The 26,623-nt window shown below is 40.6% G+C and overlaps 1 protein-coding gene across 2 annotated transcripts in view; it reads right to left on the bottom strand.

Annotated features, from left to right (window-relative positions):
• Positions 1-18,660, bottom strand: part of PALS2 (protein associated with LIN7 2, MAGUK p55 family member) — a 57,257-nt gene extending 38,597 nt beyond the window's left edge. For both annotated transcript variants that reach the window (XM_086742525.1, XM_086742526.1), the window contains exon 1: positions 18,512-18,660. The gene's annotated coding sequence lies outside the window, so the exon portion shown is untranslated. The remainder of the gene's footprint in view (positions 1-18,511) is intronic.
• Between the last annotated feature and the right edge of the window lie 7,963 nt (positions 18,661-26,623).

The following is a 26,623-nucleotide window of genomic DNA, read 5'->3' as shown; positions in this document are numbered from 1 at the left end:
AGTTCACACATATCCTCATATGCTCACTCTCTTCAATCTCATTTATGGTAGAACAATAAAAGCCACAGACATTGTTGGTTTTGACCCAAGTCCTTTGTTCTATTATTTACCCCACTGCTTAGACGTCTCAGTGAAAGGGACGGGAGGAGAGAAGAGAGGAAGATGTTAGCACAAGCACCTGACAGAGCCAAGAATCTCATTGGTTTTTGACAACGGAACCTCCCAGATCTGCATAAGTTCTAGGTCCATTTACTTGGATATCAGTAGCCGGAATTACTTAGAATATAACTCCATCAACAGAAAAAAAAAGTGGAAAGGACTCTCAAAATAGCCTGTTAAAGTCCTCCTATGTACAATCAGAAATGGCAGGTTAGGGACCACGATTCTTCTCCATTCCCAGCTTTGGAATTCCACTGCAATAGATAAATAATTCTATGTTTCAGCTTTTCCATAAGAAGGTTTTATGAAGCCTGTGTCCTGACCTGGAAAAGAGTAATTGCTTTGCCAACTACCTGCAGTATGGCAGATGGACTGCCTCATCACACTAAATGAGTTCTCAGAGCAGTCAGTCCCATCCATAGTAGTTTCTGCTTACTATATTCCCCATTAAATTCCTCTTTACCAGAAGAGCATTCGGCCTGAGAGATATATAAAAAGACAGCAATGTACCCTCCTATGAATAAATTGGTTCTTTGGACACAACTAGCTTTAAGACTGTGGAGTAATTTAACATGAAGTTACCCTCAAGTTCTCTAGTGAACTTAAAAGGACAACCATGTGTTTTTCTGTAATGCTAAGATACCCAACATTTCCTGTGTGTTACAAGGTCAAAAAGCCATTCATGACATTCATAACTGCTGGCAGCAGAGAAAACAAATACTATCTCAGCAGATAAGTTATACAGCACACATAAGGTAGTAAGAATCAAATAGATGGAGTAGTCATCAGCTCTTGTAAACTCAGCACTGAAGTTAAATGGCCACATTCTTCCTCATAATTTTGAGAGTCTGAAATAAATCATAGTCTAAGAATGCATTTGCAGAAAATGTAAACGCCTCTTGATAAAAAGGAAATCAACCTGTTTAGTTGTTTTTTCAAATAATCAGCTATATTTCTTTCATTTTCAACAACATTGTTCCTGGACACATGCCCAAAATCCAAGTGAAACCTTGATTCTGCTTCAACTTTTTGGATACCTTGTCTGTTAACATGGCCCCCAGCATATCTGCACACATTCCACTTGTCATGTGGTGCAAGAACAAGTCTTACACTCAGGACAGAATCTGGCTAGCTGTGTTTGCTCAAACAGCAGCTGAAACTGTTAAGCAGCCCAAGTTTGCACTTCCCTAAACCAACAGATCCTGATAGCTCAGCTACAAGCATCCTACATGTCAGCTACATGCATGTGCAAAGCTGCAAGGTAGCAGGCTGGACTTTAGCTTGCTTTTTGGTCCAGTTGTGAGGGGAAAACAGCTTGAGGAAACAGACATAAAGAACAGCACATGTAGGTAGACTGCCAGAATACCTGTCCCTGAAGAGACCCAATAGCATACTAACAAGGCACAAGCCCAGCAGCCTGTTCATAGCCAGGCAAGCACTCACTGGATTGCTGGTCCACCTAGAAGCATTAGTCTGCAAAGAGATCCATTAGAAGCATCACATTTTCATGTTTAAACTTCCTTTGGAATACTCAGTTTGGAAGACACCTTAGCACGCTGCTTGGAAAGGTATCTTTTTATTTCCATTAATATAATATCCTTTCCATAAATCAAGCTTGCTGACGCCTCAGAATATTTCCCTGCAGAAACTTGCCATGTTAGCAAACAGCAATAACACTTGATCCCTTAAGAAGGAATTTGTGTTCAATGACTGAAGCAGTTGAAACATGAAAGAAGCTTTCTCAATTGCAGAAACACTGGCAGAGTTCCTGTTCTTCTAAACAGTCTCAGGGTTTAAACATCACATCACTTCTCTGCATAAGTTTTCAGACTCAGATAAGCCAACTTTCACACAGACGTAATCAACACTTGCTTTTTAATATCAGAGAGACAGGTTTGAATGAGCTCCTGCCAGTAGTTCAAAAAAGAAGCCAGGTCTCTGTATTTAAAAATTATTTTCTCAAATTAATTACCATCCCCCTGTCCAGAACAATGGACATCAAGACCTATGAAGGAAAAAGATACAATCAAGCACGCATCACGCTGGCTCCACATAGGATTAAATTATGTCTGAAAGGGTAGAGAATTAAATAGTCTAATAATTTTTTAATAGAGCTTCTAAGTACTTGAAATTCACAATGTAATTACATGAATTTCAGCATGCTCAGAACTGTGATTTTCCTGTGCTTAATAAATGAATTGTTGCCATATTGAACAAGTTTAAGCAGAGTACGCTAAGGAGTCCTGTAATTTGCCAGCCTTGTGTGCCTGTTACACCTCTCTTGCTCTGACAATTCCTGTAAACCCATACTCTGGCTCCATATAACTCCTCTTGACCTATATTATACATACACACTTGACTATAAGAAGGGAAAAAAGTGTAGGAAGCAAGTAGACATGCAGATATCCAGACTTAAGATTGGGCATATGAACTATGATCCAGAAACAGGAATTCAGATTTTCACTGTGGGCAATAAATTGAGTTTTGTACCAATAGATTTTACACCTCTGTCCTGGTTTTGGCAGGGATGGAGTTAATTTTCTTCTCAGTAGCCAGTGTGTTTTGGATTTCGTATGTGAAGAATGTTGATAAAAACACTGATGATACGAGTTGTTGTTAATGAGACCAAGGACACTGCCTGGCTTTCCAAGTCTTGTTAAAGTCTCGTTAACGTGCAGATGTGGGAAGCTGGGCAAAAGACAGACAGAATAATTGACCCAAACTGGCCAAAGAGAGCATTCCATGCCATAAACATCATGCTCAGTATATAAGTGGGGGTTGCCCACGAGAGGGGACATTCCTTTCTGGCATCCATTCGGGCACCCTTGGCTTCCTTTTCTTCTCTCTTGCTTGCTGGCATTGTTCCCTCTACTTTGCTAGCTTGCTCTCCCCTCGTTGCTTGCTGCTTGGTGTCATTTCCGTGATCGCTGCTCGGGATGGGCTGCATCAGTCATTTGGACATCGAGTGGTGAGAAATCATACATTGTTCATTTTGTATATTTTGTATATATTAATATCCTGTTATCTTTGTTGGTTTTAGTATTTTAGTAAACTGTTTTTATCTCAACCCACTAATTTTCCTTTCTTCCCAACTTCTCTCCCCCATCCCTCTGGGTTGGGGGAGGGTGAGCGAGAAACTGTGTGGTGACTCAGGCTAAACCACCACAACCTCTTTAGACTCATGAGGTGTCAGTCTTCTCTGATCCTACAGGTAGTGAGTCCAAATAAAATTAAGCATTAGAAAATCCACTGACTGCCTCAAGACAAAAAACAGAGGTCAATTACCCACATACTATTGCTGTGTATGCCAAATGTCAAATGAGAGTCACATGACAGTTACTTAATCTTAAAACCAAAAGTAGTCAATGGCCCATATTCAGTAGTATAATACATGGAAAAAGAAAGAGTCTAAACTTAAGTACAAACCAAAAAATATTTCCATCCATTCTCAAGACAATGGATGTGACTAACAGCAGGAAACTGTAGAACCCTTCCCTTGGACTTTCACCAAAGACTTACAGATAAAGCACTGTCTGACAGTCTTCCTAATTATTCTTTAACCAAGTCCATTACTCAGCAGACAGTTCTAGAAAGACACCTGAAACTAAACAGGTATCTTTTTGTGAGAAAGGAACGTTTATACAATGTTGTATGAGCACATATATCAGATCTCTCTTGATTTAAAGTATCAGAAAGACTATCTTAAGTTCAAGACTTAATAAAATAAATAAATCAGTAAAGTAACTAGCAATTTTGCTCTTCAGTTATGGGGCTTTCTAAGAACACATGCATTCAGGTTTTTCTGTACAACAGACACAGAAAAACAATGCAAAGACTGACAAGAAGAGAAGTGCATACTGCAGCACAGATTTGCTAGTTCAGCAGAGCTGCAAGACTCTGCTGTAAATTTGAAGCACTGAAATATCAGTGCAGCTGTATGCAAGATATTCTTGCTTTCCCTAAAAATTTTTACTTGAATCTACAGTGCTAACAGCAAAGCCAATGCAACACACAGTGTCCTATGACTTTGAGGAAGGGAAACGGATGCCACAAAAGATATACACTACAATAAGAGCACCCCAAACAAACTTACAGACACAGCACTTCTGATATCTTGTACAAAGATGCCTCTAATAAAAGAGCCAGCAGATTTTAATCCCTTGAAGGTTTTTGTTGGATTACATTTTTGAGAGGGGTGGAAAATGTATTTTAATAAGTTTAATCACCACTGTGATACAGAAATTCAAGATCACCTTAATGTCAGATTCTCTCTCCTGGTTATTTTGCAGTCATCTGTTTTGTACATTTCAAAAATATACCAGCCATCCTAACACACAGACACACACACACAAATCTCAACATCAGTGTTTACAACATTTAGCCAAAATTTAAACTCTACTATGCACAGAAAAGCTGGTCATCTCTCCAACACAGAAAGAACAAGAGTAAATTTTTCTTTGAGGCCCAAAATTCCTGAACACCTATTTAATAGTTAATTACTTGGAAATCTATTGAATAAAAGGCAAAACATGGGTGAAATGTAGGCAACACATTATGATGAAGTTAGAAAAATTAGATACAGCAAAAGGCGTGGCTCAGAAGGAAAAAGAAAAAAATGTAAGATGGCTTACAGCATGTTGGAGTTGATGGCCCAAAAACCACACCTGGCCTGTTATTTTTGCAGATAGGCTTGGACTAAAAGATAGTGCCTTCAGCATGCTGGAAGGGAGAATGTTTAAACGGAACTGCCACCTGCTCCACCTGTCTTCATGTATACAGCCTGGCACTTCTACCTGCAAGATGACATTATGCTTACTACTCCTTCCTCGACGGGAAAGAGAGGGAGGTTCCCAAAATTAAGCGAGTTCAACTTGCCACTCAATGTGCTCCTTTTTCAGCCTACTGCCTTAAAAAAAAGTTCTTTAGACAATATTACAGACGAGTGAGATCCACTAAAAAATTACTGAAATTATTTGAGTATATGTTCAGCTGCAAGCAGGTACGTAGTCCCAGTGACTTCAAAGTTAAGGCATCTGTCAAAGTTGGTTTTGTGAATTAAGCCAGAGAAAAAGAGCAAACAGGAAGGAAGTGACCTATTTGAATGAAAGACTCATTCTGAGGTTTTAGTATTCAGATCTCCTCAAAAGAGGCTGACAAGAAGTATTTGCATATATTTCCTTAAGTACAAACTGTGAAATGTCACATAGTATAACTCTTTATTAACCTATTTGATTCACAAAGGTTATTCATACTCATATAACTCAAGATTTTTTCCACTATCCTTCCATTCACTGCCTATTTCTGTTCACCCAAGAAAGTACTTCTCGTTTCCTAACTATATCCAAATGCTTAAAACCAAAATGACTTCTTAGCTGCATGAAAAGAATAAGTAGTTTGATTAAAAACAATCTGTGCTACAGACATTTACAGATCTTTCTAACATGTTTAAACTCTATTTTAAAAGATGGCCAGGATCTAGAGTCCAGACGACTCTTCACTTCTTTCGCCTTTCTTCATCTTGTTAACTCACTCAGAAGCTGCCAATGAACTCCAAAAACTACATAATAAGAGCTTTGTCAGGATTCTAATTTTGGTCACAGATAACCAAGTATAGTAATTCTAGATAATATTAGCTGAGATTTATGATGCATTCAACATCTTCAGATGCACAAGAGTATTTTTGGGCATCACTTGAATAGATAATATTCAATGTACAGCTGGTAAGTTTTACTCCTCTTTTTTTCTCCTGTTTCTATACAAGAAGTATATACGTGCTGCACTTCATCTCAGTTTTCTTCCAAAGGATCTATTTCTTCAACAAGACTAAAAAAAAAGTCTAGCCAAGTCTCACTTTCAAGACATTAGAAGATCAAACTACAGCTATTTTTGAGAACAGAAGTTAGACATACCATCGTTACTTCTCTGAGCAAAAGTACCAATAGCCAGAGGAAGACTTGCCCTCCTGGTACAACATGCGATAGGAAAAGTTGGTCAATTTTTTTCCGAGCTCCACTGTTGCATTATTTCTAAACTACAAAAAAAAACCCCAATTATTTGTTTTACACACCAATAGCAAAATCTCTTATCCTGAGAAGAAAGTGCATCTCAAAAAGCCTAGATCAAGTTCTTGGTAATGGAACTGCTCTTTTATACACTTCCCAACTTATGTCAGGCCTGAGAACTCCTGCATTCCACTTATTCCAAACTAGGGGTTTGCCTTCTTGTTCAAAGGTAGTAAGAAAGTCACGTTAAAAAAAAAAAAAAACAAAACATTTTTAGAAAACTATATTGGGACACTGCTGCTTTATCACCTCTTCAACTGACTGATGAAGGTATTAGCCACAAGAATCTTGACCTTTACCAACAAGTATGAAAAGACAAAATACTGAAAAGCAAAGAGGAAAGACCTCTTTATATCTCTCTGGGTCCTTGTCATCACATTTCCAACAGGTAGCAGAAACTACTTCTATAGCACTATGCCTCTATTCTATATGGCTTGTATTCTAACATCTCATATCAACCTGATTTCACTGATCAAAATACATCTCCTGCTTACTGTTAACACAAGACAGTCTAGAAGTCCTGACTCCATCCTTCTTACTTCCACCAGAGGACTGAATCAAGAAGCTTAAAAATCATTGGGTATCACCATAAACTTGAAAATGTTCTCCAAGTGATACTGACTATAACAAACTGCTAGCTACCTGCAGAACGACTGCAGTGAGTGAAAGATGAGGTAGTTGCTACAGTTTCTTCCCAATTCTCAGTATAGGATAATATGAAGAGGGACTTTGGGAAGAATGTTTTTTAATCACAGCAATCTAAAACAGATCACTGTTTCCTTATAATCTATGCCTTTCCACAGATTGGTTGAAGACCTGTTTCCAAGCACAGGATACCATACTGTCAGTGTGACTTGAAAGAGTATTTCTACTGCTAACCTAGAAGTCTTTCCTTTAGCTTCAGATGACTACCTGTCATCAGTAAAGACATGTAAGTTGAAAGGACTCTATAATCAACCAACCCAGAATTCAGACTGTTAAAATGTTCTTCATTTAGCCCCATCACACTGTATATTTCTGTGTTTATTAGAACTCCACAGTGAGGGCAGAAGAACCTTTAAAGTCACACCAAGATCTTGGCCAAGGCTAGGTCCACCTTACACAGGGTGCCTGTGTAGAAGATGGGATCAGAAGGAATATGTCATACAGTAGCAGTCAGATTTCTGGAAAACAGGTAAATACGCAAACAGGCATACAGGCTACAGTGCTTGGAGGCTAAACATCTAGTTCTGCTGTTCCACCTGAGCACATCATTAGGCATCCTGGTAGTCTGACATGCTTCCTAAACTACATATATAGGTAATCATTAATTCGCTTCAAACTTACCACCAGCTCTACTACCAAAACAAGAACTAGTACTGGCTCAATCTTCACAGTAGGCTACATTGACACACATACCACATCTCAGTTATCAAGCACTCCAGAGAAAACCCATGTCAATTATTTAAAGAAACTAAAGAGCAATCCAGTCCAAGGATAACAGTTTCTCATGTTTAATCAAACAGATCTCCAGTGCACAGTAGCAATTTATACATGAATACTAGTCCATGAAGAAGTTGAGACTAGTTTTGAAGTGGAAGCATCTTGAATAGTAAAAGCACACAATACGGATTACATTAACAACCCACGTACCTCATTTGGTTCAAAAAGTCCTGACGTTAAACATCAGTTTAATTCTGGGAGATTACCTGGGGCTTTTTGTTTACAGATAAGTCTTCCATTTTTTAAGATATATCTGTATGTATGTATATACACACATACACTCTTAATATATATATTAAAAAACTATACAAAAATGCCCTCTTTTATGTATGTATACATACATGTATGTATACAGTCACATGCACACATACAAACAAAAATAAAACATATATGTATTTTTAAAGAGCATTTAATGTACTGACTGCCAGCTCCAACTCACTACTGATAACAACCCCATTCAGTTCAGGTAGGTAACACCTCAACATCGAGCAAGACCACATCAAACAGGAGAATGATCCTGATGCAGGGTCCTTCTTCAGTGCAATGTTAGGGAGTAGTAATCCTTTTCTTTCAGGTAGCCATACCCACAGCTGCTTACCTGTGCCTGGTATTTTAACCATCCTCTTGCGTTTATACTGGCTCCCTAATGACACGCAGAAAAGCAGAGAAAGAGAAACAGTAGCAAATGCGTTATCTTTGTTGCCTACAAGGATATGGACTTTCTGGAGACTTTTTAGCATTATAAGTTATTCTGCTGCCTAAGCTTTCAGCCCCCTGTGCAATTACATTCAGATCTTTTTGGAAGTCATTAATGTGCAGGCCTGGGGTAATTACATGACATGTTATTTCAGTCACAAATAACACATTAAATTTTGGATTCTGCCACTGTTGCAGATTAGCACAATGAAATTTTTCACCAGTAGGTGGCTAATGATGTCTAGGTTCTTGGGGACCATGATATCCTTCTTTATCTTTTTCTGGAACCTAAATTTAAGGCTATTCAGACACTAAACTTTCTGCCCCCATCTCCTTCTCATCAAGAGACATCCACGTCTCCTGTCTTCTTAAACATCTGCTCAGACATAATGTCAATACGAGCTCCTGATAGATTCTGAACGGTTTCAGAAGTTGCATTGCTTGTTGGAAAAAGGATATGGAGTTAGATGGACCTTTGGTCTGACCTAATGACAGTTATTATTTGAAAACTTGCCTTATTAAAGAGCACCCAAACACTTTCAGGTTTGTAACGGAGTCAAGTGTTATGCAGCTAGGCTGTAGGACTTAATTGACAATGCCAGTAACAAGTTTTACCCATTAATGCTGTATTTAACAAACAAATTTTGCATTAGTACATAACACTCCTGCACTGTCATACCAGATGCCAACTACAGAATTAAAATGAACTGCTTCTACACATATCCTGGCTAGTCTTGTATTTAACACAAACAGGAAGTCAGGTCCTGAGGCCTCAAAACACCAAAGATTTCCTTCTGCCTACTTCAAAACATGACTATATTGTCATACAATGAGGCTCACTTACAAATTCATCTTTGTAGATTCCTCTGATCTAATGCTTAAGTGCATAGCTACTGCTTAAAGTAAGTAAAATCCAAATAGAAACAGCCCATTTATATAAAAGCCTTTGCATTTTAGAATTAGTGTCCCACCGTGGTTCACAGTCATCTGTCCAGAGAACTGCCCTTCCTGCTGAAGTTCATGAAGAAAAATGGGAAAAACATTTTCCTGACTGTAGCATCTCCCAAGACTAACTCTGCTTCACTATTTATTTCATACTGACTGGCTTTCTGTCCCAAGATTTTGTAACAGAGGTAAAATGTAATAACTTGTTTTATTCACATGGTTTACTGCCAGACTGCTTAAAAGATGTAGTAGGTTTGCAGATCTCTGGAAATACAGATTTAACAAAAACATGGCTCAAGCTAGACTTACATAAATGTCACAATTGAAAGATTTAGTGTGCTAACTCTCTACTTATTAAGCAAATATTTCCAGTTATTTCCAAATCAAGAAACTCTACAACCGAGACTAAGTGAATACAACACAAGCTCCAGGAGTAGAGCAGATCTCTACCTGGAGAAAATAAAGTTATGAGTGAAAAAAAAAAAAGTTAATGTTAACCTTTAAAATGCAAGTATTCTTAGCTATCCCAGTCTAGTAATAAGGAAGAATAGTAAGCATTAAAAGTGATCTGAATTTTGAAGTAATTACAGAAAAATAAAACTCAATGTATTAACTCACCCTGGAGGAAAAACCAGAGTAATCCAATTCAAACTAGTCTATGGCTGTCCAGAGAGATTACCTTCTGGAAGTACAGTAATTATATTTGTAAAGTAAAATCACTTATGCCTGGGGTGGGGAGGCCTAAGGGATTGGGTTTTTTTTTTCATTTGAAATCAGTAAAAACTTCATAATGGCATGAATACCGAGAAAAGAATTTTGTGTACAAAGTACACACAGTGGGTTTTTTTTTGGTGGTGGTAAATAGGTATGTGGAACTGGTAAGCTTGTAGAACACCAGATATCTCAAGCCTGAACGGATATAGTTTCACTTTTCCATACAGTGCTCATACATTTTAAGCAGAGTAGCAGAGTGTTTTGGAATTTCTTGCAAAAGCACTTCTTACCAAATTTGTAATTAGACTAATCCTTGTAACTCTAAAGAAAAACCTCCTACCGGTTTCACTGAAACTTTCTCAATATAGGTTTGTGCCAGTACCTTACAAATGAGATTTCTTTAAAAAAAAAAAAACAAACAACTATATTCTTGTTAGCTCTATCTTAATAGTCCACACAAAGTGTTGTAACTCAACATCTCCAGATAACAGCAAGACCTAACAGCACCATTCTGACAGCCTCACTGTGATACAAAACTGTTTCAAAATAGTTTTGGTGGCTTAATGGAGAAGTAAGATGTGTGGTCAAACAAGGCCTAATGTTACATCTTGTCTACAAAAAAAACCCAACTTTCCTAGGAGCCAGAAGCTCAAGTTTTGAACAGTTAAAAAGAAAGAAAGTGAAATGGTACCAGAAGCTTAGAATCAGATATCAAGCATTTACTTCTCTTGAAAATTTCAAACAACTTGTGATAATGCATCTTGAGACCTTCCACTTTATTAGGAGTCCAGCTGCTGAACAGATCACCCTTCTCTTTTCCATTTCCTATTCATTAGTACCAATGAAGTACCTCCTTCTGAAGATCCCTGTTCAACAGTTTTACTGTTGCTGCTTACAGCTTTCCCGAACTGTAACAGCATGGAATCTGACTCAAGACTGAGAACTGCATGGTAAACTTAGCAAGAACTAGGCATTTCATTCTGCTGCTGTTTAGATAGTCTGTGCTCTTTGCAGAGCTACTTCCCAAGATTTGACAGTTAAATGCATATGCTTCAATGCACAGCTAATAAATTCCCTTCAACAGTAAACTTGCATGCTTCCAGGTGGCAGAACCAGGAGTCCTAGCAAACAGACTGCAGTGACTTCCCCAGCAATAGGCTACTGAATGGGAGATTCATTTCTTGATCCAATTACTAGACAAAGATATCTAAACGTATCAAGTTTTGGCTACAGTGGATTTTTTTAAAGTGTATTTAGCTACTTACTTGTTAAGTAGCACCCGCTTATTTATTACGGTACACAGCTAAACAAGCAGGCATCCACACAAAAACAGTGGGCTCCGGTCACTCCTCCAGAGCAGTAACTCCGACTTCCCCGCGCACTTCCCCAACGCGGATGTCACCGTGTAACCACGAGAGGGAGCGTTCGAGCCACATTTCTGCTGAGAAACAGGAGGGGCTCTGCTTCACGCTCTCATACATGACACTCGGAACTTGAAAGTAGTAAAATAAAAAAACACCTTTCTGCACCTTTTAACAACATCCCAAACCTCTTATCCTTCTCACCAATGAAGACATCAAGTTATTCTCCCATTCCAATAGCAAGATTTCTAATAAAGTCTTGATGCCTAAGACCTACATGGTGGAAGCCAGGGAGGGGCAGACAGAAGGATGGATGGATGTTTTCCTACCTAATTATATGAACTTAAGAGGCAATTCAACAGTCATCTCTCTAGTGGCCTCCTACCCCTTTCCTAACGTTTCTTTTAGTGTATTTATTGCCTGTCTTCAAAACTAGCCAAACATCTCTCCCTTCTAGCAACTGGAAGATGAAATGCACATAATCCCTGCATGTAGCAGCAGCAGGATGAGGGTTCTCAACCATCAGTCTGAGCAACTCAAGCACATTCATTACCTCTATGTGACCAGCTAATGTTACAGAAGTGCTGTTTAAAACCCAGTAACACTGCTTACCAGTTTATCTTGCTTCCCAAATAACAGTGACTCAAATGTAGTGTGTCCATCTTATCACTCTCGAGCCAAGACATCTATGAGATTATGACAGAGCTAATGACGGACAACTCCTCTCACAGGAGTTCATGTCAAGGTTACATTTTATATATGTGGCAAGTGGGTCACTCTAGAGAAAGCCCAGAAAGACTGAAGGAAAAATCACAGAGCCAGCCCAAGTATTACTAGTGTTTCATTCAATAAACGAGCTTCACTTGAACATTGCTTTAAATATCATACATAGCAACGTACAGAAAATAAAGAGTTTGTTCTCACAGGGAGGATCACATATGACAAATGCCAATCACATCAAGCAATACACTTCTGGAAGTTGCTCAAATACTAAGTAGATTAAATAAAAGAGCTTCACTATATGAAAGAGCTTCTATATAAAAGAGCTTCACTGATCAGAACTGACCAAATGAAGTGCTGCTTGTCCCATTCTGCTATTCCTTACCAAATCCAGCATAAGCAGCAAAACTGTACCAGCAGATCTGGGAAGAGCGACTGAATATCTGCATGATTTGCATTCAGATGAATGCCTTACAGTCATACACTCTATAAACATTAAGTTTCACCTAACAATTTTTTCCTGCCCATATGTTGTTTACTAATGAATGCACAAACAGAACTTTCAATTGTTAATTATTGCTAATTACACCTCCTCCTCCTGCACTTCTAGTGACCGGAAAAATGCAAGTGAAGCTGTGAGAAGCAGTATGACAACAGTAAACTTAGTAACATTCAAGCAATTACTGTCCAGCAACACTGTACTTTGCTACAGCACAATAGGTCACAACACAGTCAGCCAGCATTGCTTGGACATGCAAAATAAACTTTTTACTCATTTCATTCACTAGACTGCCCTTTGCCTTCCCAGTTTCAGAACTTCTGCTGTATAAGCAGTTTCATCTTGCCAAAAGGACTTCTGTAAACTTCAACTTCAATCAGGAAAGGTATGGGGTGGAATTTTAATAAGAAGATACGTAAAGGCTGACTTACCAATTGGCTCACTGACTTGTTAAAAAAATAAAACAATGTCACATTAAAAGTTGTTGAGATATTTTACATACAAAATCTCTCACATGATAGCTCCGGTCTCACAGTGGGCTCCGGTCACTCCTCCAGCACTGTTAACTGATGAATGAACATGGAACCAAATATGTTTTTAAAAATGTATCAAAGAATGTAATAACACAGTCAGAATGGCTGACACATTTTTTTCATTCCCCTACAGATTTATTCCAGTGTTCCCCTACATTGCGTTATTAGTCTTAAGAAAAAGCTTTACCCTGTCTTTTTACCTCCAGTCTAATTATCCTATCTATTTACTCTCAATCTACTTTCATCCATCCTGTGTTTAGATATTTAAAATGGTATCACTTTAACTCTTCACATGTTTGACCAGCAGGTGGAGATAAGGCTTTAATTAGAAAGCTAAAATCAAACAATTTGAGTACCCACTCTTACTACAGAAATAATACTTGAACGCCGATACTATCTCAGCAAAAAGGTTTAAATGAACTACCTTAAAATAAAAATTTAAACTATTTTTCTTACCTCCTAATTTTCACTGTTTCAATAGTATTTTGACAAAATGTTTGGAATAAAAAAAAGGAAAGGCTTAAGCTTATTTGAAATCAACAGTTGTGTCTCCACCTACTGGAAAAGTGAATGTAACAAAACCATTAATTTGATCCTTTGAGATCTGGGCAAGCAAAAGCTGTAAGAGCAATGGTTTTATGTAAGATGCAAAGAATTTGTTTCCTCCTCCCTGCAAAAAAACCAGTTTGCAGAAACCACTGACATTCTCTGCAGTCAGCATGGATTTCATGAGATTTCTACTCTTAAACAGTTGCTTGTCAGATTGCAAAACTAGTCAATACTGATTTAAAACAATATATCCAAGTAATTTCTTAAATAACATTTGTTGCCAGTAAATCTGAAATGACATCTAATTTCAGTATTTTGCTCATTTCCATCACTCTTTCACAAGACCTGGACACTAACAGTAGAACAATTTCTATAAATAACTGACATGCAAAACCCACAGAATGGTTGCTAATATGAAGCGTTCTCAACATGTAACACCTTTCTTTTTTGAAGCCAAAGAGATCTTGAGAGTAATTAAACGTCAGGTAAAAAGAGAGAACATGCCATTTTCAAATAATTAACACAAAATACAAATGTAAATGTTTTGATATGGAAAAACACCTCTCCTAACCTCTTTTTCTCTTTTTTTTTTTTGATCTCCATTATTCTTGCAAGAATGACATCACCTGTAACTAAATAATACCTTAATTTAAAAATTATCTTAACTCCTCCCCCACAAACGGAACCATTATTCTGACATTTTGTTGAACTTAGATTAGAAAGACTTTAGTCACAACCATACTGAGCTAGCCAAAAACATCTACTAGTCCAGCCATTTGGCACTGCCTCCTAGCTAGTACACACTTAAATAAAATCTTAGATCAGTTCTAAGCCCTGAAACAATCATCATCTACTATTTATCCTGTGATAAAAAAGTCACATTGACACCTTCCTTTCAATGAAAAGAAAGAATTCCTCTAAAGCATTTATGATCAGCACATCTGTATTTCAGCCTGCATCTCACATGTTAGCCTGAACTAAACTCACTTTTCCCCAGGACCCTTTATGAGCTGCTTCTATTGTGGAGGACAATAAAACCACTTTGTCCCTCACAGACTTGCTCTTAACCCTGTCATCATATTCTACTTCACATTTCCACACAAATATCTCCTCTAGTGTCTGTGCCACTCCAGTTCCATTCCAAGATGTTTCTAAAAAGTCAGTTTTTACCACACGTGCAAGGCCAAATCCACTCCAGTTTGCCTCAGCACTGAATTTACAGAACATAAACTGTGTGCTGCCTACTAGTACAGTAATGCTAGCTCAAAAAAAAAAAAAAAAAAAAAAAAAAAAAAAAAGAGAGAGAGAGAACAAGCAGCAAAAAGCAAGTTCAGGTGTACGTAGTGTTGAGAACCCATCTGTCCACCTAGTAGCAGGATCACTACCTCAGTCAATTCCATCAAACTAGGATGAGTCAATTTTTATCCATTTTTACCTTAAACACAGAACACAACAGGGCATTCCATATAAACTTGTGCAAGTTTTTTATCCTTTCAAATCTTAGGACAGTATAATTCATTCCACATCATAATGGAGACTGCAACACCTACAGTACTACCACAAACATTATCACAATCCCAAGTGTATACTTGTCTCTTAAGTTAAAAAAAATTCCACCTCCTTTTTTTTACAGCATAAGAAAAGATTCACTGATCCACAGATCAGTGTCCTGATCAAATGGCACTCACAAGAGTCTGGGACAGTCACATCAAGTCAGAACTTCAAATCACTTATAACTATAGCATGATTTTAAAGCACGACACTAAACTTCTATAAAACTGCATTCAAAGTCTAAGTAACTTCCGCAAATAAATACATTAGGAAAACAGAACGATTCAGAGACTCTGTCACTGTATGAGGAGACTCACCCTGAAGACTCTTTTATCTGTCATTATGGTACTATAAAGTTTTCCCAAGATCATTGATTGTTGTTTCCACATGTAGAAATACCCAACAGAAGGACCTAATACCAAACTGGAGCTTGATTCTGACTGAAGAAGACAAGTGTTCGAAGACAATGCTCAGATAACATCCTTAACAGTTAAAATAAAGCCTGACAAATTATTTGGTAAATTATTTGGTTTTCCTGCTTTTACTGTGGTTAAACATCAACTAAAAATGTCAAAAGTAGTAAGTTACATTGCCTAGATTTCTGTCCCTTTCTACCTCCCTGAGGATTGCATACACAGTAATTCAGAAAAAAAAAGATTAAAATTTTATGCTGTAAATAAGAAACACCCTAAAAGTCAAGATTCTTGCAGAGACTCATCCTCTCTATTAGTCTTCGTTGAGACTCCTTCACATTAGCTAGGCATGTTTTCACTACTTCCTTTATTATTTTTATTTTATTTTTAAAAACCCCTGAAACATATGTGATTAAGCCATGATTTAAGTTAATAGCTTCCATTATTTGTTTAAAGAAAAAAAAAAAGCAACAAGACGTAGTCAAGAAAGGTCCAGTTGCACATATGTTGCAACAGCTTTTCAATCATTTTAGAGACTTTTAGTATGCACAGTTAGTCCACCAATACAGCAGCAGAACAGACACCATTCCACATAGCTGTTACAGTATATTTGTCAATAATTTCCATATTAATTAGTTCTTGACAAGACAGGCTGAAACAGCAGTGTTCTGTAGGATCTGAAACAAACGCAAGCACCTAGAATTCAAAGAAGCTGAATATACACACTTTTGGCTAGATGTGAAAGGTTCCATTAAAAAACCCACCAAAAAACCAGCCAAAAACCCATCCAAAAACCCAACAACAAAGAGAGTAGCAAAGCGTCTCATCTAGAAAAGACGAAGAAATAAAAAACTAACAGTGGTACCAGCATTATGACACCATGCCTCAGTACTGCAGATTTTTCACAGCAATACAGATCTCAGGTATTCTATATAGTGCAATACTTCAAGAACAAAATAAGGAGAGCGAGATCATCAATTCCAGACATTTCAAGGAAAGGAAGAGGAAATTAAAAGATTTCTCTGAAGAGTCCTTTAAAAATCACATTAAAATGAGCTCAAACTAGACTCTAATTATCAGTACTTTATTTAAATGAGAATTTTCTCTATGGCATTTTCAAGAAGGATTTTGGGACAGATGTCGCATGGTCCACTCACATGTCTAAGTGTTAAAAGCCAACCACCTCAGCAGAAATAAAAGGAAACATTATGATGCTAGTGTCAACTCAACCAGTTTAACAGACACTATCTGTTCAGAAGCAGCATGCTAAGATTTGTTCGAAGCCTCCTCTAGTCCGACATCTATTTATAGCTGCCCAGCCTCTCTACAATTTCTCACAGCCCCTCCTCCACCCAAAGCCAAGCCGGAGAAGTTTAATGGATATAATCCTGGGCCTTGTGCCGCAAGATGGTCAGAAGATCTGCAACTCTCCTCCAGTGATCCCATGTGCAGTTAAGACCAGGAGTAACGAAAAGAGAATGGTCTAACCTAATCAAGAGCCAAATACATAAACCTTCTCTCTCCTCTTCAGTAACAAACTCATTTTTCCTCTGCCAACATGTTGATGGTAATGAACCATCAAAGCATCAGAGCCAAAGCAAAAGATACTTGTCTCCTTCTTCCTCACCACAGAGCAATAGCTTAAGCCAACTGCCTTGAAAGCCAAGACAGAAGCTATCCAAGTAAGCTTTGACCCCTGGACAGCAGCAATGTCATCCACACACCTTCCCACTTCTATTACAGTGCTACTACTGTACGTTGTACCCTCCTCAAAGACACTAGGAGGCTGTTGGCTTTTTTTCACCGGAGTTTCTGGTTAAGGTGCAATATCCACCACCCAGCCAGGCATGTGCATGTCTTTATAAAGCACTGATCCAGACAGGCTCTCTTTCACCAGCATCTCCACCAACAGCTGTAACACTGCAGAAAGGGCGCCTATATTTTCCTGCAGACGGAGGACGCCACAGGCTGAACTCTGCCACAAGATCCTTGGTGCCTCTCCTACCACCTACATCCACTTGCCTGTAGTACTAGTACAGAGACCAAGGAGATGACAGCACTACTGGAAACTCCTGCCCACCCGATTACAACCACATTTTCTCCCCTTTCCCCAGTCAGAGGCAGACGGAAGGGGAGGGATGACTTCCTCGGGAGGAAAATAACCAGGGAAAGGCCGGGGCAGAGATCAAGAGAGGAGGAATCGCCCCAAATGGAGAGCTGATAATCCCTGAGAGGCGAGGCTGCTGAGGGGCACAACCGGGGAGGAAGGGACGGCGAACCGGGGGGGATAATCCGGCAGAGAAGGGGGGAGATAATCCCCTCGGAGGAGGGGGGGAGGCGGAGGATCCCAGAGAGGGAGGGGCGGGAAATCTGATAATCTCCAGGAGGAGAGAAAATACCGGGAAGGGGGTGAGGGAAGGAGGGTGGGCGGGTAGATAATCCGGAGCAGCAGATGAGGAGCGAGTCTCCCGGGGACGCATCCGGAGGCGGGAGGAGGAGGGTTAATCCTCGCTCCGGGGGCAAAAATCCCTCTTCCCCGACTCGGGCGCTGCCATGTTCGCTCCCCTGCAGGCCCGCACGGCACTGGTACCCGCGGGAGGGCGGGCGGCTCTTCCCCGCCTCACGCCACACGCACACGGGGCGCCTCAGCTCCCGCCGCCGGGGCAGCGCTCCCCGCTCCGAAGGGGCTCGGCCGGGGTGGCTGCGGGACCCCGCCTCCCACCACCATTTCCCCACCGGCTTGAGAGGAGGGAGAAGCGAGCGGGGGGACGAAACCTCCTCCCCACCCCCCCGCGCCCGCGACCTCCTCGCCGGTACCGCAACTCACCGGCTGGCACCGGCTCCCGCTCCCGGTCCCCTCCTCAGCGGGCGCCGCTCAGCCCCATCGACGAGCTCGGGCGCGCGAGCCAGAGGTGCTGCCGCTTCCCCCACCGGCTCCGCTGCCGCTCTGCGCCCGCCTCGGCGCGCGCCGCCGAGCGTGGCTGTAGCACGCGCTCCCGCTCACTCCTCCCCCGGCCTACCCGGCGCGCGCGCGCAGCCTCCGCGGCGGTGGCGCGCGAGCACCTCCCCTCCCACACACCCCACACCCCCCCCGCCCCCCCCCCCCGGCCTCCCGGAGCAAACGGCTGGGCGCCTGAGGGGGCGCGCGCGCCTCTGCCTCGCCCCCCTGCCCGCCCGGCGGCCGGGCCCCGCCCCCGCCAGTGTGCGTGAGGGAGGGGGTGAATGTGAGAGGCAGCGTGTCCGTGTCCGTGTCCGTGTCCGTGTGCGTGAAAGAGCGGGGGCGTCGGTCGGTGGGAGTGCGTGTGTGTGTGTGTGTGTGTGACTGCGCCGGTGAAGGCGGGAGCGTGGTGGGTGTGTCGAGGAGGGGGCTAGCGCGTGCGAGAGGGCGCGCGTGCGTTGGTGTGAAAGGCAGCGTGGGGTGGGGGCCGGCCGCGTTTGTGACGGAGGGCGCGGGTGGGTGGGCGAGCCAGCGCCTGCGAGCGGATGCGGTGCCGGTGGTCGCCGGGGCCGGTTCGGGCGCTCCCCGGTCCCGAGCAGGAGGGGACGCGCGGCGTCTCGCTTGGCTGCCCCTTCGGCCACCGAGTGCGGGAAGCGCTGGCAAAGGTCAGGTCAAACATTTCAAACAGAGGGGGTGGGCGGGTGGAAATTCCCCTGCTCCCGACAACGCCCAGGAGCACTGGGATGGAAACGACCCTGGAAAACTGATTTTCCTGCGCTTCTGATGGCTGTTTACTTTAAAGATTTTGTTTGTCCTGAACAGTGACAACAGTCCAGCTCTCGCTTTGTGCTTCTGGTGAGTTTTGGAGAGGCTCTCACCTTTGGATACTCCTGGACTTACTGAAATTTGAGTTGCAAACATTAAGTCAGTCTTGCATGCACAATTCTCACTAAAGGTGGATCGTATATCTAAGGGTAAAGTTTGCCCCAGAAAAAGAAAATGTTCTTATAGGAAACAGTACTTCATTCCTCAGCTTGTTTTCATTCACTTTTTCCTTCTGTTACCAACTTCTCAAAAAAAATTTTAAATCCAAGTGTACACTTCGACCGTAATCTACTTAATTATGCTGTTTTAAGAATACACGATAGCCTGCTGTGACGTATGGTAACCCTTAATAATAACCTGTCTGCAGTTCGCGCTGGCTTTTGCTTTGGGAGCCATCGAGCAGAAGGGAGAGCCAGAACTACGTGGGGGCAGAGTTTGAACGGAAAATCCGCTAGGTATCGATTTTCATTTTAACAGGTTCAGATTGTGCTTTCCTTCCAGATAACAAATAAATTGATTTTTAGACAACGAAAGATATCAAAAGAAGTGGCATATCTATGATAGGCGTAATTAAAGAAATTGTAGAACAGCAGCCAGCAGGTGAAAAACTTTTCTCGGATTGACCAATAAAGATACATCAAGTAAATAAGATCTTGCTGTCCTTATCTTTGGAAACCAGCATGTAAAATTCCTTTAGGAATTATTTTTACTTACTCTTCAAATTACAGTAGCTACCCAAGGCTCTGCTCAGAAAAGAGTCACTGTGCTGAGAGCTTCACAAGCACCAGGAATTATGCGTCCCCGGGTCCAAAGAGCTTACAGCCCTCCTGCGATTTCTCAGCAAAAAAGTCCAAATTGAACATATTTTTGGTAATTTGCTTCACAAGCAGTTATCTTTTCCTTATCAAACCGAAAGGAAACTTAATGCATCATGAGGGATTCTAGGCTAAGTAATGACCTACCACCTTCTCGGTGTTCAAACCCCTGCGGCTACAATGCAAAAACTGACAGGCGCAGAAAAACCTCACACCTCAGAAAATAAATCCAGATCCTTCTCTCTCCTTTGCCTCTTGTTTGTTTTTTGTGATGTTTTGAACCTTTTGAACCAGAGCCACGAAACACGTAACTGTCATCTCATCCTGTGTTTCATAACTCAACATCTTGTTGACTTCATCTCTTACAGTCCCTGCGTTTGAGAAGGTTGAACATTATTCTGTTAAGGAGAAAGGGTTATAGCAATTTATGCTGGCACCTTTCATGATATTCTGGCTTTACCTTCATGGCCAGTGAAAGAAAATTGCTTTACTGCAGAACTTCGAGGTTCGTTATTACGGTTCGACTCAAAGCTTGAATTTAAACCTGTGAAACATTAGAGCTGTTTTTTGGCTGTAACAGAAATATCTAAACACAAAATACTTTAGCTGCCCCACAGCCTTTTGAATGTCTTCCATGCTGGCCTCTGCAGCTGCTATTTTGCTATTAAAGCCCTTTAGGGAATGTGTCCCAAATGCTCACACACCATTTCTTGCCCATTGCTTAATCCACTTGACCCATTAGGGTCAAGGAAGAAACAGAGATGTATTGTTTTAGAGAAGAATTTAGAAATTATTGTTTACCCTCTAGCAGGAATTATCATATCCTTTTGGCTTTTTTATTACTTACATTCGCATGCCGCTTGTAACAGAAATCCCCGGTCCAAGGATGGCCATTAGGACCCTGATGGTGCAGTTCAGTCTGATAGCTTTGCAGCATTCCTGCAGTGCAAAAGACTGTAAATCTCTGTTATCCATTTAATGGGCAATTACTGCACTTCAGCCAAGCCTCACCTTGTTCCCAGTTTAGGGCAGAGAAGACGGGGACCTGGCCAGGGCTGACTTATGCCCCAGCAATTTCTGGCTAGCCGTCATGGTCAGCCAGGCGTAAGTTAGAACAGTGCCAAAGCTGAGTTGCTTTATGCCAGGGATTATCTCTAGGCCCTGTCTAGCCACAGGATTCAGGGAGCATAAAGACTGTACGGTAGGTCAGCCCCAGCCCTCATACTTTCAGGCTGATTGATTAGTATTCACTTGACCTGGAGTTTATGACTCTGCAGAGCTTTGAACTCTGCCTTTGATGATACAGATCTCACTCAAGCAAAAGGTTTCTTTTCCTATGAAGTCTGATGCTCCTCTCTGTAAAACTGCAGAGATGAGGCTTGCTAATGTGGTGATAGTTCTCTGCTGATGCTACAAGTTACATGGCAGAGCATCTTTTTCCAGGGTCTTTTGTTTTGCTAGGGCTCGTACCCCAATGTAGAGGGGCTGGAGGAGCAGATGCCCTGGTGTACAAAATGTGGGAAAGAGGATGATGTGCTTTTCAGTCCCTTTACAATTCTGGATGTACAAGTGAAAAACAAAACCTGTAATCACCACCAGCACTACCACATTTTCTTATTACTGGAGGAATGATCTACTGGATGATGTCAATTATGCCAAATTTTTCTTTATCCTATGCTCTGCAGAATTCTGGGTCTTCTGAATTCTCTGTCACTGTTCTCATGACTATTTTAATGATTAAATGAACAGAGGTACTCACAGAAGAGCTGCTTCTTTGAGTTAGTTCCCCTTTTTATATTTAGTTTTTGTGAGGGACTGATGTTGAGCACTTAGAGTGAAGGATGTTGAGACAGTACAATTTTTTAAATGATACTTTAAGCTGACTGCTGGCATATTCTCCAAGTCCAATGTTCCATGTACTTTTGTTTACCAGTGTCTAACTTGGATAATCAGTTGTTATGATCAGTCTTCAAACAGCCGGAACTCTAGACTACTTCTTTATTTGATAACCCCTAAAATACGCTGTCTTCATCACCTGACAAATTACAGGCAACGAAGTGTCAGCTTCTTTGCTGTATTTATCACCATTTGTGAATCTTATGGTGATAACTTGTTTATGTATCCACTGATTATTGTCATCAAAGCAGTGAGATTTTTTTTTTATGAAGTTTTTTATGCCGAAGAAATGAGCTCAGTTTTTTTTTTGCTGTACAGTATGATGTTGTGTCTGTATATAAAATGTTATGCAATATTTTCAAAAAGATCCAGGAAAGACAGCAAAATGTATAAGAAATTGCATGATTTTCCAGACTATCCCAGAGGAACTAATTAAAATAACACATGGATGATTACAAATATTGAAGGTAAAATAAAACCAGTTTTCCTTTGAGGAGGGGGTGATCAAAACCACAATAATTAGGAAAATGTTGATTTACATGGAATGGCAATATGAAAGAATGAAAGGAGACAGTACCTACAGAGTTAAAAAGCTATAGGTCTAATTCGTATGCTATTTTCATCACTGAGGTCTGTTTGCATGTGGAATTCAACTCTGCAGGAGGAGATAATCAAGACAAATAGTATGGCTTTATTTTTAAAAGGGGTGGATAATTTCATGGCAGCTTACAACATTGGTAACTGGGCAAGCTAAGATAATAAGGCTAATCAAATCTCATGCTTCACAGCACTGGTTCCCTGCGGGGTCAGGAAAAATCTTTCCACTATATACAACACTATACAATTAGCAAGGTTATTATTGGGGAGCCAGAGGTACAGCCTTCTAAAGCAACAAGCTTTTGCCATTATCAGAGAATAGAGGCTGTACTTGGCCAGATAGGGAAAAGAGTATTATTTTCTTCTGCCACTTCTGCTCCTCTTTGCTGTCAGAGTTTTAGAATTACAGTACTTGAGTTTGTAAAAAAAAAAAATAAAATATTTCCCCTGAACATGATTGCCTAGGTGCATTGCTCTCTGAAATCTGTCAAAAACTCTTACACCTGTGACTGGTAGTCCAGTTCAAAACCAGCTACCACTGCCTGAACACAGGAATGGTATTGATTAAGCTGTTGCAGGTTGCAAGTGCACATTGTCCTCTGGTTAGGTCAGTAATGTTACAGAATTTGTTTCTCAGCACTTGTTTAGGCAGAAAGACATAGTCCCAGATGAGGATCAGCTCTTAGCTGGGAGCTGAAATGACATGTGTTTGGAATATTTAGTTTTGGAAGTACTGTTAATTTTCTTTAATTGCCTGAACATATTGTTGTAGGTGTTCTGTGTGTATACTTGAATTTTATTTTCCATCAGTGTGTGCACTGGAGAAATTATATTAGCTGCAATTGAAAATATTTAGCTGGTTTTTTCTGCAAAATTTATGTTCTGTATGTGAATTTTATACTCTTTATGAGTTGGTGGTTTTTCTTCTTACGAGGTAGAGGAAGCACAATAGCAGAGCAACATTCTTTGAAAACCTATATTATGAGAAGAACTCTCTTTCTATGAGCTATGCCTCAAACACAAAAAAGTAGATGCTTCCTTGACCCCTATCTCAAAGATATTTATTTCAAATACACTAATTATTTTGGGGTGACTTATTATTTTGCCCTGTGCATAACCTATGTGCATTCTCACCTCTTAGCCCACATACTGTTCAGAGCAGGAAAAAAAAACAAAACACAACCTTACCTCCATCTTGAAATTCAGGTTAAATGACAAGAAAATATAAAAAAACATGAGAGGAGCTTACATAAAGATAATTTCAAGATTTCTTCACAAGTACAAAACTGTTAATCTTTCTTATATAAAGAACATACAACCTCTTTCTTTCATTAGACTGCATAGCCATGAGCTGTAGAAGGTTCAGCTAAACAAAGTTGAATTCAAAATAAAATTTTTACTCCTCAGGTCTCAGTAACAAGTTCGGTAAAGGATCTGCTATCTACAGGATCCTCCTGAATAGAGTTAGGCACAAAAGATCCATTGAGCTGAACAATGAAAAAGTGAGTTTGTTGCTGAATAGGGTAGGTGATTTAGTGACAACAGACACAGCTATGTTTTAGGTACTCAATGCCTTCTTTCCCTCATTCTTCATCAACAAGGTCTCCCAGGCCTCTGTACAAGAAGGAGAGGGAGTACCAGCAGTGGATGAAAATCATGACAGGGGTTATTTGCAAGAGCTCAGCTCGTACAAGTCCATGGGACCTGATGAGACGCATCTGAGAGAGCTGGCTGATGTCCTTACAAGGCTGCCCTCTACCAGCTTTGAAAAGTCATAGAGATCTAAGGAGGTTCCTGACAATGAAGAAAGGCAAATTTTGCACCTATCTTCAGGAAAGGCCAACAGGATGATTTGGGAAACTACAGGAGGGACACTTATGTTCCTAGGAAAATCCTGGAACAAGTCCTCTTGGAACACATTTCTAGGCATATGACGAAGGAAAAAGTCAGCACAGATTTGCAGAGAGTAAATCATGCTTTACCAACCTGAATGTGTTTCTATGGTAAAGTGACTGGATCTGTGGATGAGGGAAGAGCTGTGGATTTCAAGACTTTCGCAAGGCTTAAAAATCTTAATGGACCACAGCAAGATTTTTGACACTGACTCTCATTATGTCCTTTTACCCAGGATCACTGTTCTGGTTTTGTTTAGTGAGGGGCAGCTAAGATGGTAGCTTCTGTAGGAAACTGCTAGAAGTTGCTCCCCTTTGTTCAGTGAGCTTGGCCGGGCCTAGGACTTGTTCAGTCTGGAGCAGAGATGGTTTTGAAGGGGACATAACAACAGTCTGGCAGTGCCTATGAGGAGGTTATTAGGAAGATGGAGCTGTGCTCCTCAGTGGTCCATGACTGAAGGATGAGAGACAAAGGACATAAAAGGACATAAAATTCAGGCTGTAGATAAGGAAAATCTTTTTCATAATTAGGAAGCAGTGGAAGCGTTTGCCAAGAGAAGTTGTACAGTCTCCATCCTGGGAGGTTTTCAAGAGTCAGTTGGGTAAAGCCCTGAGCAATGTGGTGTGATCTCATAGCTGTCCTTTCTTAGACCATGAAGTTGGACTAGAGACCTCCTGGGTGCCTTTCCTATCTGAATTACTCAATGGTTCGATGACTCAATGAGTTCACAATTTGTATACAAATCATGGGAAAAGGAAACTATGCCTACACAGAAGAGAGTTCTGGCATATATGGTCTATCCAGTGAAGTGATAAATCTTAAATTATACTGTGATCATGGACCAGAAAGCAGGCTACAACTGCCCAGCTATGGTGTAATAAGTGGCTATAGTTCCATACTCCCCCTTGTTTTCTCTCCTTTTGGCCTCAGCAGCCTTGCACTCTTGGCTGCACAGCTTTAGGAGTAAGGCTTGCATGTTTTGAAGTCTTTTTTGGCCACAAGGAAATTCCTTTTCCATAGCCTCCTTCCCAGAGAAGAAGGTCCTCAGAGTGAAAGAGAAGCCATAGCAAAATTCTGAAAATAAGTCTTGCCAGATCTCTTGACAAGGTATTCATATATGAAAATAATTTATTAAAAGAAAATGCAGAAATTCCCCTATTCACCATCCTGTCTTCAGTCCAGACACACAAAGATGAAATTCCAGAAAAATAAAATACAGACATTCTTTTTTTTCTCTAAGGTTTCCTTTACATTGTTAAAGTGATGTCATTTACGCCCACATCAAAATTCCTTTACACTACATGATGGCTGTAAAGGAACTCCAGTTTAAACAAAACTCAAGTCCCAAGAAATCTTTGTCACATTCAATAAAATCAGAGTACCAATGCAGAGAATTTTAATTAAAAACTTCAAATAAACTCAAGGGAATCAAATCATTTGTGAACCTAAGCATATCAGAAAAGCCATAGCTCAGTGGCCTACATGAGTAGACTCAGCTAACTTCCTAAGAGTGTTCTCCACCTTACAAAAAGCGTTGCCAGATGGACTCTGTATCCTCATGCTTCGAGGCAAAATTAATGGTTAGCTAAGGTCAGGAAGAACCGTTCCTTACAACAGAGAAATGAGTAGTATTAGCAGCTTCGGACTGCAAGGCCTTCTTCCCTGAGCTGCTGTTGTAGCTCTAGCTACAAAAGACAGGTCCTTTCCTGAACTCTTGGCTTGCAGATCTTTTCAATTAACGTACATTGCTGTTTGTGTCTCCAGCTCAATGGGATGCCGGCAAAAAGTTGGGTCTCCAGTGGAAATCTAGTAGAAGATAGTCATTGTCAGTAGCAAGCATTGCTGCCATTTTCCTGCTATCTGCCATGGCAAATTCATTTACAGAAACCCACAAGTCATTCTGGCAAAGATGACAGCAGCATCAGAGGTTGCAATTCTGCCTGGTTAAGGAAGTAAAGAAGAAATAGTGAAAACA

Source organism: Chlamydotis macqueenii, chromosome 2 (genome assembly GCF_036417535.1).
Source record: "Chlamydotis macqueenii isolate bChlMac1 chromosome 2, bChlMac1.mat, whole genome shotgun sequence".
NCBI lineage: Eukaryota > Metazoa > Chordata > Aves > Otidiformes > Otididae > Chlamydotis > Chlamydotis macqueenii.
This window is presented reverse-complemented; position numbering and strand designations above follow the sequence as displayed.